Source organism: Bombus flavifrons, chromosome 3 (assembly GCF_040668555.2).
Source record: "Bombus flavifrons isolate JBK064 chromosome 3, iyBomFlav1_principal, whole genome shotgun sequence".
Lineage (NCBI taxonomy): Eukaryota > Metazoa > Arthropoda > Insecta > Hymenoptera > Apidae > Bombus > Bombus flavifrons.
This window is the reverse complement of record NC_138444.1, coordinates 14,509,730-14,532,734: the sequence shown is the minus strand read 5'-3', so window position 1 is coordinate 14,532,734 and position 23,005 is coordinate 14,509,730. Positions and strand designations below refer to the sequence as shown.

At 44.0% G+C, this 23,005-nt stretch overlaps 1 protein-coding gene across 2 annotated transcripts in view; it reads left to right on the top strand.

Moving 5' to 3' along the window:
* Window positions 1-702: 702 nt before the first annotated feature.
* zfh2 (Zn finger homeodomain 2) overlaps window positions 703-23,005 on the top strand; it is a 411,031-nt gene continuing 388,728 nt past the window's right edge. Inside the window, exons 1-2 of one of the 2 annotated variants that reach the window (XM_069132601.1) lie at window positions 703-1,024; window positions 17,329-17,407. The gene's annotated coding sequence lies outside the window, so the exon portion shown is untranslated. Of the gene's footprint in view, window positions 1,307-17,328; window positions 17,408-23,005 lie in introns of both variants that reach the window. The other variant, XM_069132602.1, reaches the window with a different exon arrangement.

Sequence of the window (23,005 nt, the reverse complement as noted above, 5' to 3'; positions counted from 1 at the left end):
GAGCGATCGAAGTTTCTCCGACGGGATCGGAGATTCGAGAAAACGCCGCGGCCGTGAGCAAAAGTGGGATTCTTTATATCTGGCTCTGTGGTTCTTGACATTCGGATGGGTGGCCGTATCGAACGCGAAGGCGGACCAGACGGAGAACAATTAAATCTCTCTCCGACAGCGCGTCGAATCGTCTTAAATTCTGCTCAGTCGCGCCTGAAACTTGGAAACTTTCGAGTTAAATGGCACCGCGCACTCGACGATCCTCGCCTCTTTCGATCGATCGGATCGATGCGACGAAACTCTCCGCGCATCCAATCGAACTCTGCTGAACGGGGAAGAGGAACGACGCGTGCCGAATGGTCGAAGAAAGATCGAAAAGCGCGAGACGCGAAGTTGGCGAAAGGCAAGAAAGAAGCGCGTTCCTTTCCGCTCAGCTGTTCTGCGCGCAGACACGTGCGCGCGTGGTTGGCGGGGGCGAAGCGGTCTCGCGTGTGCGTGCACGAAGCTACGTGTGGGAGCACGCGTGTATACACGAGGCCGCGCGTTCTATATACGTGTACCGTGGCGGTCGGGATGGTCGCGCGCGTGTGCCTCTCCGTGGCAAACGTGTACATGCGCGTGTGCGCCCCCGACGTACGTGTGCATCCGCACACACGCGTGGCAGCGATCGCGCGTCTGTCTGTGTGGAGACCCAAACGAAGGGAGGCAAGCCAGTAAGCTCGGGCGCGCCGCAGCGGCGAGAGCAGCCATTTTACTCGAATCCGGGTGGAAAACGTCGCCGCGGTCAACGCGATCGAATGTAACGCGCCTAGACGTGGTTGTTTCGTCGCGGTGGTCCGTCGAGCGGACAGGTTGCCACGCTTCCTGGGGATATTATACGCGTTGGCCGAGAGGATCGTCGCGCGAGTGCCGCGTCCAGGTGGACACACGGTCCTTCGCAGGTCGTACGGGCCGCATCGGGAGTTCTGCTGACAGGAGAACGTAGTTTCGCTGCGTGCACGTGTGCCACGGGGAGACAAGCGAGAGAGAACCGGTGAGGAAACGTGAGAGGGAGCCAAAGAGCGGTCACTCTCTCCGTCTTTGTCCGCGCTACTCTCGGTCCGTGTCGCTTTTCCTCTTCTTCTTCTGCCGCTGCTTCCCTCTCTCTTCGCCTCGCTGTCTGTTTCGGTGTCTGTCGCTCCTTCGGTGTGTTTCTCTTTGCCCCTCTGGTGGTACCTGCGTGTGGGTGCTCGCGAAGTCGCATCCAGAGACGTGGTCGCGCGAGTGCGAGCGAGCACGAGGCCGAGAGAGAAGAAACGAGGGAGCGTAGCACGAGGTGAGGCCATTCGTTCTGCGCAGGACCGTTTAAATTCGCCGCCTGCTTTGCATACCGCGTTTTCGCCGGCCCTACTCTGCCACCATCCTCCACCCCCCTTCCTAAACCGGCTCCCCCCGCCTCCCATTACCCTCGGGACGCGCACACCGACACCCCCTGGTCGCCCCTTGCTTCCCGCCGATGTCTACCTTCCTCTCGCGACCCGCCCTTCGCGATTTTCCGCGACCAACCCCTTTGGGCCACTCGTCGAATTTCGGTGTTTCCGACTTTTCTTCAACCGCCACTCGTCGTATTCTATCCCTTTTTTAAAACCTATCTCCCTTCTCGCTCCTCGCGCGGAGGGGATTTCACCACGTTGATGCGCGTTTGATTCGTTGTCACGAGGTTGACGAGTTATCGGATTCTTTTGATTGATTTCGGAAGCTCGATCTTAAGCCTTATGCCTTACAAGCATTTGAAATTTCTTTGCGCTTTTTGTTTAATTTGCGCCGGAATTGTAGGTGTTTGTTGATTTCGATACAATTTTCGTTAGGTCATAGGTCAACTGTGATAGCTTGCGTCCAGATAAAATTACGTAACCTAATTCCTGTTTACTCCATACTGCTAGGATCTCCTATGAATCATAGGCTACGATTCGAAGATACCTACTAGTTGGATTTAAGGATAGAAATATTCCGCATAATAATTTGGTCAAATTGAAGTCTCATATTTTTGATAGCTTCTAAAGCGTCCATTAAGCAACGGAAATCCTGGTTCAATTAAAATTTCCAGGGGCTGGCATCTTGGTTCGGTAGTTGAAATTGTTTTCGAAGACGGCGACTAGTTACTTTTCCCGTGCAACGGCCACGGTAGACAGCATTGACCTAGAAATTCGCAGACAGTGAAGAGCATCGTTGGGTTTCAAGGACCGTGTTACAATCCCGTGGTGAACAGCGCGGAAGACTTTTCTGCCTCGAAGCGGAGTCTCGTAAAAATCCACGTCGACCAACGAAAAAAGAAACGAAAGGAAAATAAGAAGGAAATACGGCGCAGAAAGAAAGATCGGTATTCGTTTAGTTAAGGAAACTTTTCCTACCTTTCTACGCTGCTTTAGTTTAAAATCATGTAACGTGTTAGGTATTTCTTAATTTGACGTTGCAAGAATTCAAGAGGGAGATAAACTATGCCTCGTGGACAAACGCTTGCAGCTAATTGCATGAAATTTCGAATAACACCTTGGGCCCACCGGTTTACCACGTAGATCGCTAACTATATATATTTTAACGCGAGTATACGATGCTGAAAACTCGCTGGTTGTACGGCGGCGTTAATGCTGTCTCACGTAATGAGCGACTTGGCTCCAACGGGCGCATATTTTCTTTTACGATGCCTAAATATAATCTTAACGATGTTCTTATGGCCTAGACCAGTCGCAGCTTCGAGAAATTCGAAATTCTGCGAGGCCTCGATCCACGCGTTCGGCAGCTCGACCCGAGATGGTTGCGTCGCGGCGAAAAATTCTTCCATCCTATCCTCCTTTTCCTGCACGTACGTACGTACGTACTTCGTCTATGAATCTGTCTGTGTGTTTGCTTGATCGTGCCTGTCATTGTGAACGTTGTGTCTCTTCCAAACAAGCAGATTCCTTATCGCGACTATCGAATTCGAGCCGAACGGTTTGCCTTTGAAATTTTTGGCAAAACGTTATCTACCAAGCCGATCGTTCGTAAGTTCAATAAAGAGACAATGACCGTTTGTTCGAAGATAGGTTGCCCGTAGTGCCTCTCGCTTTGTCGCTTCGTCCGATCACGAGCTGTCTGATTATACGCTAGAATGTTCTACTTACGATTACGCCGATTCTCCTTGTTATATAAGTTTGTGTGTTACAAATAAAAATTTGTTCGAATCCTCCGACATTAATCGTGTGTCTGTCAGTTTACTCAACCCGCCTGTACTCACCTTTGGTCACTAACGTCATTGTTTCACGCGAACATACGAAGTATTCCCGAAATATTCCTCTGTTGCGAAAATTAACCGCTTAGGTAGGACCAAGTGGAAGGTTTTTGTTTCACACACAATTACGAGCCACGTTGCGTCATCGAGTTTGAATGTTTCACGCGGTCACAATGAAGCATAGAACGATCGGTATTCCTATCACGATTCCATGAAAACGTATCGTACGCAAGAAGTCGGATTCCGGATTAATAATCCACGTAGAAATTAAATCTTTTTCCCTGTTGGGGGCCCGTTGACCGAATTATCGTTTTATCCGCGTTTCTTCGGCATTTTTCTAGCCGTCCCCCTTTTTCCTGCTTCGGTCGCGATTAACGATCGCAGTCACGTACGGCCAAGCCGACTGTCGATCGTTCAACGATCGTCACGTGTCAGCCGATTTTCCCATAAAACCTACGGAACGACTTTCGATCGATGCCAATCAACGATTATTATCCGCGTGCCCGGCGATCTTCGCCAGCGTCGGGCCTCGATCTTTTCACGATCGCGTTAGATCGTGCTACCTTGCGAACCTACGATTATCTTCATCGCGTCCGATCGTGCCACGAAAAACTCACGCTCCATGCGTTCGCCGATCGTTCTACAACGTTCCTGGTCTCTTTCTATGATTTTGCTTTTTTTCGTCGTTTATGGGTGACGTGTGGATCGTAATCTTCGGCAGCATCGAAAAATTCTAGGGACGAATTAAATTCCTAGGTAATTGTTTCCTGAAGGATTCGGCTCACAGATATACTAGTAGTATATTTAACGATTTATTGGATCTTGCTTTTGTCTTCGAATTTTCCGTGTATGTACCGTGAATGGCCTAAAAAATGGCCTTCTCGGGATTATTTTGAAAATAATATTCCTAGAAGGGGATATTTAGACGACCATCGTTGCTTCTCGCCGAGAAGATACGACCAACTATATCGTGCCAGTAGATTATGTTTGTCGGCCAGTTATTTTAACAGAAATATTGATTTCTTTCACGAGTCTTTGTTTTTCTCCAGAACTCCCATTGTGACCATTTTATACAAGTTAAGGTACCTTTACTGACCACTCGCTATAATTCTATGCCTACTTCTAGAGAGAAATTAGAAGGCAAACTAAGAGAAATTCGAACGCGATATAGAATAAAAAGAATCACACGTAGATATTACCAGTAGTTTCATATTTTCCTCTTAAACGTACGAAATATTTGAAAGTTAGAAAGATACGTACACAATGGACATGAACTAGACACTAAAATCACAGTTACGTTTCAATTCTACTTCAAAAACAATTTATCTTCATACTCGGTTTCGTAACACGGTCGTGTTGTTACGGCCATTCGTGGCTGAACTATTTGACAATCGATTAAGCAGACGTTAGGTCGTGGTTTTAACATCAATTAGCGCGCGATCGTATTTCTTTATCGCCCGTCCATTACGGTTCCCCGAAGCATCGCAATTTCGCTGACGGAACAGCCCCGCGCGTCCGCTTTTCCCTTTAATTGTCGTGGCAGCTCCGCGAGGAACTTTCATTTTTTTCCCCTTTCTCTTCTTTTTTTTATTATTATTCTCCCTCTGCTCGTGCCTCGCAGTGACATTTGCGTGTGCCTGGACGGGGGTACGTTCGCATCGACACGCTAGACGACAATTAACTCGACAAACCGTGCAACCGCCGTCCTCTCGTCCCGCCGTCACTCGATCGGCTCCCTTTCTTGCAGCCGGAGAGAGGGTGTAAACCCGTCATTATCCTGATTATGCTTCTATGCCGGCTAATCACAAGCTGTCACTCGTGTTATTGTTTCACTATGGATCATTATTTCTTTTTCCTTCTATTTTCACCCCTTTGCCCTCCTCTTCCCCACGATCGCGTTCTACCGGACGACGTTCCTTTCAGTCGCCCCCATCGATACGACAACGGTTCGTTGCGACCCGCTTGATCCTACGCGGTTGATCTTCGACGCGAAGGAGTCCATTAAGCGACCGGAAGACCAAATCTATGGATGTATATCTTTGAAAGAGACACATTAATCGCGTGGCGTAAAGGCTAATGGAGAGGGCTCCATTTTCTACCTTTTCTGGTAACTTTTGCTTTTGAGATTTTACGATAATATCTGCGTAGATCGAGTGATTGATCGTCGTACTATGAAATGTACAAAATTGGGTGCTTTTGTCGATATATTGATTGTAAAGTTTAGCGTATGTATAGCGTGACCGTACTAGATGGAATAATTGCAATAGAAATGAATTTCGGTTTTTTTAAATTACCGAAGATTCTTGCAACTTCGATCTAATGTTACTTCTTTCGAACTGATAAATTTAAAAGATCCTCGATATTCCCTCAATCTTTTTCTTTTAAAAACTTCAATGATCTGTTTGTTTTAAAAAGCGTCACTGTAGAAACCTGTTCGATCTGTTCATTGTACGTTATATCACGATCGAAATACAAAGGATTAACATGTGTCGTATTTTGATCCTCCAATTTCAAGCATTCTTCGCGTATACAAAATTCACTCTGTATATTCGTCGCGAACCACCGCATGCATAATAACGCTTGGTCGTACAAAAGGAGCGACTCCAACGAGACAGAACGTTGGATCGTGTGGACGTAACGCGCGATAATCGCGTACGAATTCCCGCACGTCGGCTTTCCCGGTGACTTCTGTTAGACTTCTAACGAGAGTGAGCGGTTGGTTTTGAAAGAGAGCAATAGATATGACCTCGGTGGGGTAGAGGCAAGGCGATAAAACGGCTGGCAGGATGAGCGACGAGTCGCGCGGCGTGAGCCGAGGAGGAAAAAGGGAGCGAGCGCGGTCGGTGGCACGCGTACGGGCGCGAAAGAGACGGGAAAATATAAAATAGCGAGCGACGTGTACCGGTTAGACTATATGCTCTAATTTTAGGCGATTGCCTCGCTCCCTCACCCGAGGATTATAATTAGATACAAAAATACCCGACCGCCACCCACCCATCCAACCGACAAGCCGACATGTCGAGCGAAAGCGCGGGTGCGTTCACGGATCCCGGATCCGAAAGCGCGCTTGCACGAAGCGCCATTCGCGTTGTCGTGCTCGTGTTCGTGCTGTTTCCTTTGCTTTTGCTCGTAGCGCACGCTTACCCGAGTTAGAGTACTGGCCGCCGTCACGAGTACTCAAGAATCGGCCGGGAAAACGCCGTTTTGCTCCACTTCGTCTTGTCCGGTTAATTATTCAAGCTGTAAAGCCGCCTGACTAATTGTTAATCTTGAATAATAGATAAGACGAGAGTGGGCCTTCTGCCTTACGCTTTTCGCTCGTTCGCGATCCATCCAACAAGCTTTCGTGGCTCGAGTAAATTATTCGCGTGAAAGTTTATGCGTCTTCCCTTGGAAAATTGTGAGTATCGAGGTTAAATGGCTTTGAAAGGTTGATTAGGCTCTGCGGAATATAGCGGCGGAGCTTTTACCGTTGTATTTGTTGCGACACGTTTTCTTAGAAGGTATAGATTGAGTTCCAGAGAAAACTTGACGTATCGAGCGGTACGTTCGCTATAACAACCGGCCGATAGTTATTTACGAGCCGAATAAATAATTAATTAACGTGACTCGAAAGGATTCAAAGAATGTAACAGCTGCTCTTGCCCGGGTACGCCACCGTTCACTCACCCCTCGTCGAGTCTAGTCTAATACAAGGCAGCGTGGCTCGTTTAGGATCGTGGTGGGGGTAGTCACCCCTAATGCAGGGGAGGTAATTATTATACGAACCAATCGATACTTCGATGAACGACTCGGTTCTTCGTCGAAGGAAAAAAAGCACGCCGAGCTTCTTCCATCGAATTGATTACGTTCTCAGGTGGAACCGCTATTTTCTTCCTTTGTCAAATGAACTTTTTGGAATACGAACTTTCTGCATCAGAATAGTATATTGGCAAAAATTATTACGCATTTATCCTTCCTTTCTAAATACTTCTTCTAATATGTCTAATGATATTCTGATGTTCTTTCTGTATAAAAATAATTTTTATACAAAATCACATACAAAGTAGGATAATTATTTTTAATTATTTTTATAAGGGAAATTTTTCACCAATTACAAAAATATTATATTCGTTCGCATATGTATGTACAGCTTTGAAAATCTAATGTACGTACGTAATACAAACGAAAAGAACGATTTGGCACTAAATAATAAGAAGTTGTTAAGAAAAGTGTAATTAAATAGCGTAGCCACGATGGAAGTTGTAAGAGTAGAGTCAGATTCACCAATGTTTTTTTCATTTTTATCGTATTATTTTTACGATCGTCGAGTATAATACAAATTCTCTGGATTCGCGAGTAAACTCGACAGAAAAATCATTTCGTACGCGGTTTAAACACACGTTCGATTGCACGAAACGAGCTCGTGAACGCGCGTTTGCAAACTTGTACGCGCCGTCCGCTCGAGCCAGCGAAACTATTAATAATGCCAATAATTACCAATTATTTTTAAATGCCAAGAGGCCACAGTTAATTTCGGCACGTGAGCTCACGCTCTCCCACGCCGGCGTCTCATATTCATGCACAATACTTAAATATGCACCGGTTGGTCGATTTTACAAATACATATCATTTAAATATTGGCGTACATAGCATTTAAAGGAAACTTCGCCCAGCTATAATACTCTCGGTCCCGATTAGTCAATATGTACGGTAATTTGGCCGTGATTCAAACCTTTCATCCACAAACGTCTTACACTTTGTATGTTTATAATATCGCTAGTTTTCCATTGAGATCGTTGTTGAAAATAGCCTGGGCGCATTTAAAAGTCACGCTTCAGACACTGCGGCCTTTCTTGCTCGACAAACAATGTTAACCAATGAGATATTTCAAGCCTTCGCGTCCCGGATTCTTATTACAGTTCGCACTGTTCCAGCCATAAAACGCGTTTTCTTCGAACGATATTTTGACATTTTGCCACTATTTAACGTTAATGTGCTACGAGATCACGCGCCATAACATTAAATTGCGGCGTTGACCAACTTGTTAATACGTCACTTTGAAATCAAACAACTCGTACGTGAAAATTTCAAACTATATCGAATATTAACAAGTTTATTAACTCGTCCAACTTTGTTAACGACACTCAATCCCAATACGACGAGTTAACTTACAGGTTGTCTTTTGAAACGTATGTGCGCGATCACGTTTGATAACACACTGAAGGAGAACAAGGAAAAGGTTTGAATAAGACACCACGCGTTTACGATACGAATGAGCTGTGTGCGTGTTCCGTACGAGTGTAACGTTGTTTTTCCATACGTAAGTGTAACTAAAGGCCAAATGTCGAGAGGGAAAGCTTCCAAAATTCAGATGCACAGAAGCTGCTTAAACAGGCTTTTCTAAAAGACACTGGAACGTTGGTACGCAGAATAGGTTAGGTTTCGTATAGGATACTAAGGTGGACGGTCCCACAGGTCTGCTTGATTGCCGGTTAAAAGATCAGCGGAGTGTGACACGGCCGTTTCTCTCTGGCGGGCGCACACGCGTACCGGTGACACACGAGGACGAAGAAGAAGTAGGCGCAAGGGGAGGCGGAGATCGGTGGAGTAGAAGGAGGAGCACCCTGAGGAATCATGGTCTCTAATTTTTACGGTGTAGCCACATGCGCGCGTCCTGTGTCCCTATATTTACAAGTACAAGTAGCCGGTCATTAAATCCGATAATTAATCACAATCGTCTCTATTAACGGGGAAGGCTTAATTGCTGTTATCCACGCCGTGGTCCGCTAGGAAAGGGGGTAGCAGGAAGAAGGCAGAAGGCGGAGGTGGGACCAGCCCAGGATGTGACTGAAGAATGGGCCCGTCGATCGTCCACCTGTCTTTTCTTTTCTTTGTGGCGAACGCTTCGTTTCTCGCTAGCGAAACCAACGATTTTATGGTTTAGGATGTGACGCCCCGCGTGAAATAAACGCGCCGTGACCTTCTCTTGCGTTACACCATTCCCACGTTTGGTTTTCTTCCAGTGACGCTTCTTATAACATAAACGATACTTTGATACTTTGACGTTGATATTTTTGACAGTGGACAGTTATCTAACGAACAGCGTCAATTCACATCGTTGATCTATAAATCAGATTATACGCTGTGTGTTATACGTTTCTAAATTTTTAATTCAAGCATATAGAGTGTATTGATCATTTTGACTACTTTCCCTTCAGGTGATCAAATAGTTAATTCAATACGAGATTGCTTTACCACAGCTTTACCGTAGCTTCTCTATAGCTTTACCATAAATATTAAACGATACTAATAGAAAAACGTATGAGAGAGCAAGTCGCACGAAACACGTGAAAATAAACTTCATTTCTATGATAATACGTCGAAGCTTTCGAAGCTGGTCTGAAAGAAACGCGGTAAAAGGACAATCGTAAGAGTCGATGAAACCAGCACACCCGGCGGAATCTTGGTTCGATCGCTACGGAAGAATTCGATGGAAAGAAGTTGAATCTGAAAAGTCTGGACTAAGAGCAAGCGCTGGATCGATTGCAAATTGCGATAGCACCGTAGCCGTTGTATGGCTAACCTGCGCAAAAGCAGAGCCAGGGTTCTCGGTGACATTCGATCCACGCCGCTAATGTACGAAATACAGTGGCACACGACGTAAAGTCATTTTGATACACTTTAATGCACGGAAGCTACGGTATAGTGTTTACGTTCACCTAACTCTCACGAGGTAACGTGGAAGTTGTACGAGTGGTAGCCGGCTGTGGCTCGCTCGGAGGAATATGGCCACGCTGCCCGAGCATATATCCACCATGTATACATGTACGTGTTTCCAGACGTTGGTGGAATCGGCACGAATACCTTGGAACTATCCGCACACCGACGTCGATGCCTCGTACACGGCCATCTACTTACTTTAGTGGTCAGCGCGGAAGAAAAGAATTAGTTAGACGGGGGCGCGTCTCATCTAGGTCACCCACACTGGCTCCCAGCCATGCCCGACACTTACGTATCGCATATACATAGACGTACACACGTATTACACATACACACACTCGAGGAGCCTCATTACGGTGCCACGGTGGCGAGGGGTGTGCAGCAAAAGAGGCGAGCGTTAATTAAGAACAGACTCGCCACCCTCTAAGTAAGGAGCACTGACCAACCCCGTTCCCCGTCTTCCCCTCCACGAGCAGCTTACTTCCTACGTTCGACTCGCCTCTGCCCGCTTCATGCTCTCGCCTTCACCGTGGCCTCACACCCTTCCCTAACCTTCATTCTGTAAGAGGAAAAGCCGAGGATTGTGTAAGAAGACGGAAAATGAGGGAAATACGGGAAACGTGTAAAGAAGGAATCGAAGGTAGATGAGACTAGAAAGAGTGAAAAACGGTGGAGGAAGATAGACACGCGGTGAATTAGCCGGAAATCTTGTATAATATTGCACAGGTTCGTCCCTGGAGAATATTTGTTTATATTGCAGTTTTCTTAATACGCTTGTCGTTAGAACATCACGATATTTTTTGAAGTTTTCGTTTAAAGTAGAGTGGAAATAATACTTTTACAAGCTTCGACGCTTTGTAACTTCTAGAAAGAGATAGAAATTGTCCCAACTACGATTAACTTAATTCCTTGGTTTCTAATGACGTCTTTGACGAAGTATGTGGCAACGTGCAAAAGATATAATCTGACACTAAAACGTAATTTACGGTGACACAGTTTTCATTTTTTCGAATTAGCCCGTTTAGTCGACCAAAGACGTTATAAAAGTTTTCACGTAATCGTCAATTCGTTGCGTTATAACAGGAAAAAGAAACAAGAGTTGCATCTTTGGAAGCTGAAGAATCGCGGTGAAACATAGTGGAAGGATGATCGGGGGATCTCATCGTGACAACACGTAGGCACACATGTTGCGAGTATCGCACAATGGCAGCTCCTCTTAGGCCAAAAAAAGTCACCCAACTGTTCATCCCCTTCTGAGCGTTATAAGCTCCCCCAACCAAGGGTGAGCCGTGGCCGATTGTTTCCAACAGGTTTGCCAGCTTTTGTTTCAGTCCGTTCTCATGCGCGCCGGAACTGGTCATTGCTCGAACCCTAAAAACGGTTGAACAATGACCTTCATGGCCGTTACATTGCACTGCAATAACGACCCCTATTTCCCAGAGTTCCGAGAGAAAGAGAGAGAGACAATGCGTAATCTCGATAGGATGGGGACTCATTCCACCGCTTTAAATGCTATGCCATCGGCGTTTAATCGTCGATTTTACTCGTTTCACGCGACCTTCTGTTACCGTTGCAATCTGTATAGAAAGCACGCGAATGAATATTTTGAAAATTAGTGTACTTCCACGATTTACTAGTTTTGACATATTATGGTTTTTTACCTTTCGATATATCGCAATCTAGTTATACCTAAATGCGTTTACACCTAACTGATTGATATATAAATGTTACGATACATATTTTTGTGGCCACCGTAAATTAACACGGAGAAAGGATTCGACGCATAAAAGTAACGGAAATTTTTTTAACGAACCGTTTATCACACAATCGTAGAGTTAAATGATTTACATTCTCTGTACGTAACAAAATAATAACTCCACCTTTCGCTAATCTACCTACCATTGCTGGCAAAGTTACACGAACAATTTGATACGTTTAAAGAAGAAACTGTCGTGCCTCTCTTAAGTTCATGCCTTGGAGCGTAAATAGAAGCAAATCCGCTCTCGTGGCGAGGACAGTTCGAATTTGTTTCCAACAGAAATATGCTTCTCATGCGTTTTAATAGCTGTCCCTTTCGTATACCGGTGGCCTGAAATTCCGCGCAACTTCTTCATTTATTTGGCGGAAAGAACGGCTTAATGAGGCGAAAGGCTGACCCGTCTCTCTCCCGTCTATTGGCAGAGGAGAGAACGTCGCGTCCCTTATGTAATTGTTCGTCTCATCGAAGGATCTTCCACATTGTGGTGGACAGCTGGTTCCGCTCCGCGTATTTATGTGCATGGGAATCGACTGAAATGACGTTAACTGCTTTCTCATAATCGCGTTGACTTACGTGACGTCCGCACGTCACGACCATTACGATAAAACATTTCGCTCGTGTATGCATTGTGCCAGAATTATGCATGCCGAGGAATACGTGATTTCCTGATTTTTGTGCGCACACAATGAAACGTATTCTACCCGCGAGTCACCGGGGCTCGCTTGTTACCAGCATGGCGCTTCGTTAAAATTTGCTCGTATTACGGATCGAATGATTCGACGGAAACACTTTTACGACATCGACGAAAGTTTTGTCCACGGAAGAATAAAATAGAACTGTAGGTTTCATAACGAGGCATGTATTATGAAAAGTATTTCCGTGAAAAGATTTTTGTCACCGTGTAGATGTATTAATATTTTATAGGCTTTAATTTATTTCAATCGATGGAGCAATGGGTAGTACTTTATACAATCTCTCATTGTTCCAGTAAATTTTCTTTTCACCTAGTTGATGTTCAGTGTTTAAAATTTATCCGAATCGTTTTCTTGCGAATAGGGTAAGTAGAAATTTACTATACGTGCTGTACACGTATGTTGTGTATCGACAAACCTCGTTAGGACGTCGTTTTATTTACACGAATAGCGTCCAATAGTATTTATTGCCATAAACTACAAATTCAACGTATCAAATTAACGACGGCATATCTATCTAAATACAGCGTTTGAAATAAATTACAGCCTTTATGTTTCATAGAACAAAAACATATTCAGAGAAGTTCTCTTTCAACGAAGTGCATACTTCGCTCATTCAGAAGTGCAATATCATCAATGTGCAATGCTACCTCACTCGGAAAAGTAATGTATTTGCTACGTCTTCGCAGTGTTCGATAGCTTTCCAACATCCACCCACAGACGATGAGAGGAAGAATGACTTTCATGGCCCTTCAAAATAATCTTCAATCGGCACAACCTCGACGACCTTCTACGACCTTCAAATGACTATAGACATCAGCTAATGTAACATAATTATTATTTCACGTTGAGTGTAATAATATTTGTTCGAAAAGCCAGTAGTATCGAACAGTTCAAACGTAAATTCTTTTAAAAACGATTATTCAACGATTATATTCGACAAAAATAATTATGTATTAACGTAAAAAAGATCTAGAAACAATTATGACCACTTACGTAGCTTGCTATTTCTTCGAAACTACTATCGCGTCTTCGATGAATCCAACTATCCAAGATTTTTCTCTTTGTATTCGTCAATTCGCTGACGCTAGCTAGTTGAGAGGCACTGGGCGTGGAAGGCGCAAGCAGACAAATCCGCAAATTAAACAAACACCTTATTGACACGCTGATCCTTCGGCATAGAGGTATTCCTGGACCTAAAGTCTGTCGCGTGGGTGAGAAAGACAGAACGGAGAAACGATCGTCACCGTTCTCCCTCTCCCACGAGTCGTCGGGATAAGAAAGGCAAGGGGCGAGAAATCAAAGAGAGAAAAGGACGGAAAGAGACTTGGCAATCCGAATGAACGAACTACACCACATACAGGGTCTTAGCGGGACTTAACGAATATTGCCGTCGATATCCAGAAGCCCCCCGTACGACTCTTCTTCTTCTTCGTTCTTCTTCTTCGTCTCCTCATCCTGCTATCGAACTCCCTTTTGTCCCTGGACGGTAAGACGCGTTACCGAGCTTCGTCGCTCGATTCGACGAACTGCCGGGTTAATTTAACGCGCAAGTTAATTTGTTCCCTGAGATTTCGTATTCGAGGTGATCCCGACCGATGGTCGATTCAATATCTTTCTAGTTCTCAAATCCTTTCGAGCATTTGGCTAATCTGAAATTTGCCAGGACGAAAATGTTCTCTCCGTGTGTCGGCATGTAACGCTTAAAAGAAAGAGTAACACTGACTTTCTGGTATAGAGAGATTTGAAAATCAATTTTTATTGAGATGGAATTAAACGAAGCGGATAGTGTCGTCGTCGTCGATAAAATTTGTCAAGATCGTTACAAAACTAATCCTTTGTAAATTATTAAAGAGGATCGTGTTTTTTAGTCGCTACCGTAAGTTCTCTCGTACATTTGATAGGAAAATTTCCCAGTAATTGGTCGATTCCGTGCAAATTGACTCCAGATTGCCACGCATCGTCCCATACCGTTCGAATTCGTCACACTCCGTGATTAATGTACCGAGATTACAAATAAATTGCTGAAATGTACGATGCTTAAAAAGACAGGGGAAAAAAGGAACGGTACAGGAAAAGAAGCAGAAGGAACCGGCGAGAAAACAAGGAACGCAGGCTCGAGGAGGATTACATCGAATTACATGGAACGAGGACAATAAAACATCTCGGTTTCGCGTTCAACAGAAACGAAGGCTCCCAGTTATTTCGTTACGCCACTGTTTTCTCCTACGTACGTACAATGGACGAGAAGGATCGTGGTCGGATGGTTGGAAAGAGTCGGACGACAAGGCAGATAAATTAGTGCTAGTAATGAAGACTGAGTCCGGCGCCTGATTAAACAAACACAGAGAAACACAAATAAGTGAGAGAAGCGTGAGAGGGAGGAAAGGTGAACGCTTAAAGGAAGCGAAACGCACGAAGGAAGAAAGGAGAAAGAACGAATGGGTGGTGGAAAGAAGAAGAATCTGCGAGTCTTGCTTTAGACCTTGTCTTATTTTGCCTCTAATTAACTAAAGTAGCGTAGTAAGCACGCTCGTAGACATCGCCGGTGACCTCTTTTTTTTCCTGCCACGGTGTCTCTCACCTTTTCTCATTTATCTTGTTTTTTAAGCCTATTCCCGTATTCACCGATGCTTGTTGTCGGAGACGCCGCCGCCGAGGCCATCGACGACGACGACGACGACGACGACAAAGACGACGACGAAGACGACGACGAAGACGACGAAGACGACGACGAAGACGATGACGAAGACGACGACGACGACGACGCCGATGATGATGACCGTGTGTCACACGCTAGCCATTCGTAGAACGAGCGTTGTTTCATTTTCGACGCACGTCCTCAAAATGAAAATGTATGAGCGTGTATAATACATAGAGAATAGTTTTCGAGCGGGTCCGGTTAGCGGAGCATGAATCTCATCGAGGCACTCAAGGCTAAAGCTCTCGAAATTACGCGGGATGAATTAAAAATAGCGGTCACTAAATCGTGAAAACAAAATCCGGCCGGATTTATGGACGCTTTTTGAGGTTTCCAGTCACGAGCTATTAGTCGTGGACGTTTGCGAAAAATACCGAAAATAATCATCGGTCGTTACATGCTCGCTGGGGCTGACCAACTACCAACAGGCTCACGGATGAACGATTCTTTTTTAGTTTCTCCTTTTGCTCGGAACGCTTGTAAATTTGATTGTTACGGAAATATACGTATGAATAACGCGAGTTGGGCTATTAAGAGATCCCGAAAAGTTGTTGCAGAAGAATTCATCGAGAGTCAAGATCTACCGATATCATGGTGGGATCGATATAAAAATACCGAAACTTTTTGCATAGAGGATAATATTTGTAGGTTGCGAGTACAGTGGTAAAAATTCTTTAGCTTCGATGCAGAACAATGATCTAAGAAAATAAAGATAGGATACGGTAAAAGAAATACGTTGTTAGAGTTCGAATTTAATAGTCAGCCGGTGCTGCACCCTTTGTGTCGAACCAAACGAAAGATTCTTCGTTATTATTTACTATTACTACAACATAAGATCCAAAAATAATATGGGTATGTCCTTGTCGTTCTCTTATATATTAGTTCAATATAAATATCTGCTCTTAAATTTTCAGTAATATACCCTAATTTCAGTGCATCTGAGAACATATTTTGCCCTCGTGATAACCTTATGCGATAATCTTCTCCTTGTGAGGAATGTGAGAAATGTAAAAAATCGATTACCTCAACAATAGGGCGATATCTTGCTATAGTTGAATACTCCTAGCAGCTACAATAATCAGAAAATCAAAAGAACAGACTCTGTGTGGAGACGGTGGAGACGGGGCAAAATTTTCGAAGGAAAGAAGAGAAGACGCCAGGTGGTCGCCGGATGATATCCGCCGCCGGCGTATCGTGGTGCTTGCGATTCAAATTATTTGTAATCCTCATTTTTTTAACTGACCGCCAGAGAGAGCGAATTAGCGTTCGTAACGCGTGGGTACTACACGGCCGAACGCGATCCAGCACGATGAGGACGCTAGGTGAAAAAATAAGCTTCGACGATAATAATTATTATCGAACCGGCCGCGAAATCTCCGTGGTCTGCCGCCTCCGGAGCCGGGGTAAAAAAGATACGAATCCGTGACGTTGGGCCGCCAGGCAAGGACGTTCAAGTTTAAACGAAAATAAAAATTCCCCTGTCCGATACTAATTATAGAATACCGCTCATCGAGCAAACGCCGCTTGAATTACCGATATACGGTGCGCCACTGAATTATACCGGGTGTTTGTAGGTGAATGAATTTAACGATGCGATGTAGACTAAATCTTTACGTAACGGACGATAAACGAAGAATTAATTAATAAAAAACGCAATAAGCCAGCAACTGATCCTGCATTGTAAGACTGTCAAAAACAATTAGTGTATATGTATATAATAGTAGTGCAATATTTTGACGAGGAAAATGTAAAACGCGTGAAAAAAATATTTTATATCCGCCAGTGACTCGATCCGAAGTGGATCGATAGAGGATTAATCGCGTGCGAGAGGAAGGTCTGTAACCGAAATTGGAAGGAACACCCGATAAATCGATACGCCGGTTGTATACCCCGTCTCGAGGAAAATTAATATTGTTTTTATCGACGAACAGCCGGGATAATTAGATCTCGGTATAGGCCTGTTTGCACGTCCACGGTCAGACCGCCGCGTAATCGAGGATCGATCTCTTCCCCTCTCTCCCCAATTGCCTCGTGACGCGTCGCAAATTTATTTCTCAACGAGAACGATGCGTTACGCGTTTCGAAGTTATACAGAGGCTTCGGCTCTTCGATCCAATCTACGCCGATGATCGACGATATTAACCGCAAACGACCCGCACACCTTCCGCGTCCACGACGATGTAGCACCGCGTGAACGCGACAGATTGGTAACGAGCGATTTTTTTCTGTCTTTCAGATTCGCGCGAAGAATGTGACGTCGGCAGAAACGAAACAGAGAGGCGGGAAGACTGTGCAGAACACCGATCCCCGGAATGGTGAGTTGGTAATTAATCAACCGTATTCGTTCAGGTGTTAATTACTTGGCTTGGCAATCCGAGTAATTAACGGTCGTTGAAGCACGCTTATCTCGTTCACGATTATTAGGATACATAGGTATCGAAGAAACGAGGTAAACTCGCAAGAAGTCAAAATCATACGAGTCTCTCTCTCGAGTCAAATTGATCAGCGCCACTTTATACGAGTACATGACACACGATTAACATCAACCTTTTTGACAAACAAATTACTCACTACCGTACGTTTATTTATTGCAAAGCGGGACAATGGATACAAAGTGTCGGAAAGAAAAGAAAAGCGAAGAATGTAGGAAATGTAAGGGATGGACGGAATGTAGGGAATGCAAGGGATGGAAGGAATGTGAGAAATGTAAAAAAATAGAATGAACGGATCACAAGGAAAAGTACAACAAGAACGGAACTCTATTACTGCTGATTTCAACATATATCATAGTACACCACGTCGTCGCAAAATTAATCGTTTCTGTATTAATATCGTTCCATTACAACATTTCGTGTTAAACCAATAAGTATCCCGATACTTATGAACAGGGATTTACACGAGACCCATCTCGCGATGTGAATCATAGCGCGTTAGCCGTGGTGTGTCGCGTTTAAACCAGCCGCGCGCGAACGTATCACTCGGCAATCGATGGAGTTTTATGTCGCGAAACGACCGTCCAACGCCGGTTGTGTGTTGCATGCCCGAGCTTCGTGCGGAAGATCAATCCGGCATATAAATGATGACGTTAATAATACCGAGATAAAGCATTCCATGAATATAAATACGCGGCTCTCTCTGTTTGGCCGGGCGTTTCAGATTTCAGTGAAGTAGCGTTATTAGGGAATTCAGAACGACCTCGATAACGTTCCGCTTTTCGACGGAATTTACTCAGAGAATTTACTTTTCGAAATTACCGAGAGATTACGGGAAAGAATTATTGAATCCGGGCTCGGCTGGAAATGGCGGACACCAGGCGGTATCGCCCGATCCGGTTTAACTTAATCTTAGTTCGATTTTCTCCGGGTGCGATTTTTATATGCGTACATTTAGGGCAGCCGAGGTCTGCGCTTTTCGAAGATCGATGCTTGTTAAGTAGCTCGAAGTAAATTGCAACTTGGGACTATTTTACTACATTGTGCCCGATTGTGCGCCGGTTTCATGTTGAAACGACTACCATTTGCCAGTAATTTCACTGCTCTAATTTCGTTCGATACGAGGAGTACCAGAGAGTGAGTTAATCGGGATATACTTTCCTAAATTTGAATATCAATAAGTAACTTCGCGTATTCGTTTATTCTTTTTTCCCTTTAGGATGGTGGATGTATTTTTGAAATTGATTTTTATTATTAAAAATTAAACGTATCAATTTTCCGCAATTTTTTTAAGCACAACGTACAATATCTTTTTTTGGTGTCCTTGGTTGGCGAATAAATTTCAAGCGCATGATATTACAATGTTTAACAATGGAAGACAAGTATTTCAGGTCGTGAAAGTGCTTGTAGTCAAAACCTGTAATTTGCATAACATATGCTACGTTACGAAGTTTTTGAAATATTGTTATGGGTACGGTGAGATACAGCTATCAATTTTACTAATTATGTAGGTATTACTCGAAGAGGGTTATATTGCAACAATGTTGGAAATAATTAAGGTGATAACATTTTCTAGACAACATTGTATATCCCCTTGCTTCTCATGCCGCTGATATTTAAAGTAAATTCCTTATAATTATTATGTATGACATATGTGTACATATATGTCCCCTTACAAATTTTTCCAATATAATCGTAGTAGGTAATCTGTTTTTACCACGATAATTATCAACATGAGTACAATCCTTCCGTAATTCGTTGTACGGCAACGTTTCTATCTTTATTGTTATTAATTATTCCAACGCAGTATCTATATTATATTCTTACTTCTATATATTTATTTTGCACACTGTATTCCAACCTGCGTTATATCCACTATGCTCGTGGGTATTTAATACCATAAAATTAACTAACTTGACGTGAGTTGTCCTGGTCTGTCGTGACTAAAAAAAAAAAAAAAAGCCAGTCCACGTCTATCCACTTTCGAAATCGTTCGAATAATTATAAATCGTAACATATATCGCGAATCCCACTCAAACCTATCCCAACGAATATATTCTCGATCAAATCGCATTAATCATATTCGCATTTACACGAAAAGCTGAGGCACGAGCCACTTCCACGAGAAAGAACCTGTGCCGGTCGAGCAAACGGTTCCGGTTGGAATGATCGATCGGATTGGTAATAACGATCGAAGGAGGGTTCGCGCGAAAAGGAAAGGACCGGTGGTCGTGTGGAGAGCGCGAGGGAAGAAGGTTCGCGCGTCGAAGAGGGCCTCTTCGCCGCGTTCTAGCCCGGAGCGACGCGGAATCACTCAGAGCAGCGCCGGCCGTTACTTCATTTTTGCGGACCGTTTACAACGTCCTGTCCACTCGCGTGGCATCGTTGCTGGCATTTCGATGCATAATAAACGAGCAGTTAGCCCTGCTCCGTGGCTCACACCTCTGGCCCCTTCTTTTCTACGAGTCAAAGGGGGATGTGCCCCTCTCCAGAGAGCCGGCAGCCTCTTTTCCTCACGGTCGACCGTCAGGATCCTCCTTCTTCCTCTTTCCGACTCGCGCCCGTTCCGTAAGCTGCCTCTCGTTTGTAGACTTTCTTCTTTCAAGACGAGGCGCGCATAACGAGATGCGAGAGCGAGACCAAGCTATATCGTTGGCCGAACCGTGGAGAGCCGAGCGACTCTAACGAAAGGAAATCCGATTTGCACGCCGTGTTCAGAGAAACAGACAGAGAGAGAGAGAGAGAGAGAGATTCTCCCGCCCTCTTTCAAACGCACGCCCACCCCTCAGGTACACGCCGCACGCTAGTTTTCATGGAAATTCGTTTGCCGCTCGTTACGTGACGCTGGCATTTCCTTTGCCGGATTCTTGCTTAGTACGCCGCCCATTGCGACCTAGACAACTCTATCGAAAGACTTATTAAAGTTGTGCGCTGGGACCGATGCTGGAATTCGTATGTAATAGGAATTCCGACTCTTTTACCATTTTAGAGAATTTGCGATTTAGATGGTTTCTCAGGGATTTGCTGGAAGGTTACTTCTTTCATACAGTTGTCTTCGAAGGTTCTCGAAGGAAATTCCTGATATTGCGAATTTTTATCCGCATCTATGAATTATTGACGCCAAAACATATAGCACACGTAAAGCGCATGTTCCTACGACAAGGATTTGAAAAGTTGCAAGGGAATATTGAATCGTCTTCCGAGAGGATATTCATAAAATCGATTTAACGTTCCGATGATTATAAGCGATTAGATGCGACATTCGACGCACCATGCAAATTTAAATCGTTAATGAACTTCATGAATCTATAAAACATACTTGATAAATGTGCATCCACGAATTAATCATTCCTGGTATATTTTATTTTTTCTTTTGCCGAAAAAGTTAATTATACTTCGTAAGGTTATACATAATGTAGAATGACTCAGGAGTTCAGCGTGTCAACAGCTAATAGGCGATTTTATAATGACGATTATGATTATGACTATGGTTATGGTTATGGCTATTTATAACAAGCCATATCCACTCGGAGAGAAAGATCACGAGATATTGGTACATAATGATAATAATAATTATACTTCTTTATCGAAGTTGCATACAGTATACCTTAATAGAATCGATAGAATAAGAAGGAAAAGGGTGAAATATTACACTTCGCTCTAACCACCGTACGCAAAGACGTAATCGAACCTAACCCGACTCGTTGTAATGACGCAAAAACATAACGATTTACAATTTTTAAATGATGAACATCTTAATATGATTGATTCTCAGCTATACGCGCGTATAAAATTGTTTATATTTTTAATGTATTCTATTCACACATTAAATTCATCATATTATCTAGCATTCTGAGATATATCGTATCTACCGACTCAGCTAATTTGAAACGTATTTTGAAGTAAAGAAAAATCAAAAGAATACTGTACTGAAATACCGAACCATTAACACATCACATTTCACATATATTCGCATTTCGTTGTATTTCACGCGACGAAAAAACCGACGCAAAACGCGACACACTGAACGAATCTTGTTACGATTTGATGCTAATACGCATCAAACGAAACGCACTTGAACCTACCGATCGATGATCGATGCCACCTGCAGGACGCGGCAGTTGAAAAAAACTGGAAGCGGCGCGCATCGGAGCGATTATTTGCGCCGCGCGACGATAATGGATACGGAAAGGCGGTTTGAATCCGGCCGAATGGGCGTATGAATGGTCGCCGTTTAGCGTAATTATTGGCGCATTGTCTACGGCACAATACCGGCCGCGAAATTGGCATGCAAAAATCGGATGCGATCCTATTGTCGGCCATTGTCCGATCCGTGGCTGCGTGGCAGCCTCCCCGGGCTCTCCAGTTTTCGAATATTTCGCCGTCAATGCCGCCGATTCGTTCACCAATCGAATTTACCTCGAACGACGCCAAAAGGAATTCACCGGTTCCACCAATTACGCGACGTTCCAACGTTTTTCTTCCCTTTTCCAATTTTTTTTCTTTTTTTTTTCGAATATTACCGCCAAACGCAACGAGACTGCGTTTCGGCGATGCGGTACGCGCAGTTCTGTCACGTTTCGATCGATCATTTCAATATTCCAACTCTAACGACTCTTTCATGTTTCGATATTTAATCCGTTTGCTGAAACGTAGCTGAAAAAATCGATATCGCTGAACAATATTAATAGAGTTGAATCATCTGACAACAATTTTCTTAGAAAAAATTCTGTCTCCTTATGAAGATTGCTTCTAGTAATTATTATCGAAATATTTGTTATGTAAATAAAAAATTAGTACCGAAAAAGTGGAGCGGATAGGTTTAACTTCTTAGAGGATCGTGTACAAATTTCAGTGGGTCAGCTGATTTCGTCCTACTTCCTTCGATGTTTCTCAGAGTGGAAGTTCGACGACGAGTTACGTCGGCGCTCTGTTGCCTCGAGGTGAAAGTTCACGGATCGCCGTGTCGCGGACGCGTTTCATCGAAGAGAATTTTAGGCCTGCCGAATACGAGAGCTAGATTCGTGATGGCTGGAAAGGACGAGTCGAGAATTTGGTTGGTTATTAGGCAAGGGACGTCGGCACGATTCTAACTCTCCTTCGAACAGAGCAACCGCGGGCTTTTTGTGCGGTCAGATTGGCGGCCATTATGTCCCGAAATTGGGCCTTAATTGTGGCAGCGGTAATGAGTCGGGTTGCTCTAATGCAACGGCACCAGCACACGTTGTGCCTTAAAACTTGCTTCGGTTCCGTCTAACGGGTGATCTATCGATAAATTTCTCTTCTTAAACACGATGATAGAATTCTGTATTTTCTCAGATTTTCGTATTCTTTCTGATTCTTGAGATTGAAATCGAATCCAGTGGATAGCTGGATAAGAATTTAACGTCGCATTTATCTTATTCGATTATTCTACACCGTTAATAGTCACAGACATTTATAATATAATAATAAGATAATAGTAGACATTTATGGATAATT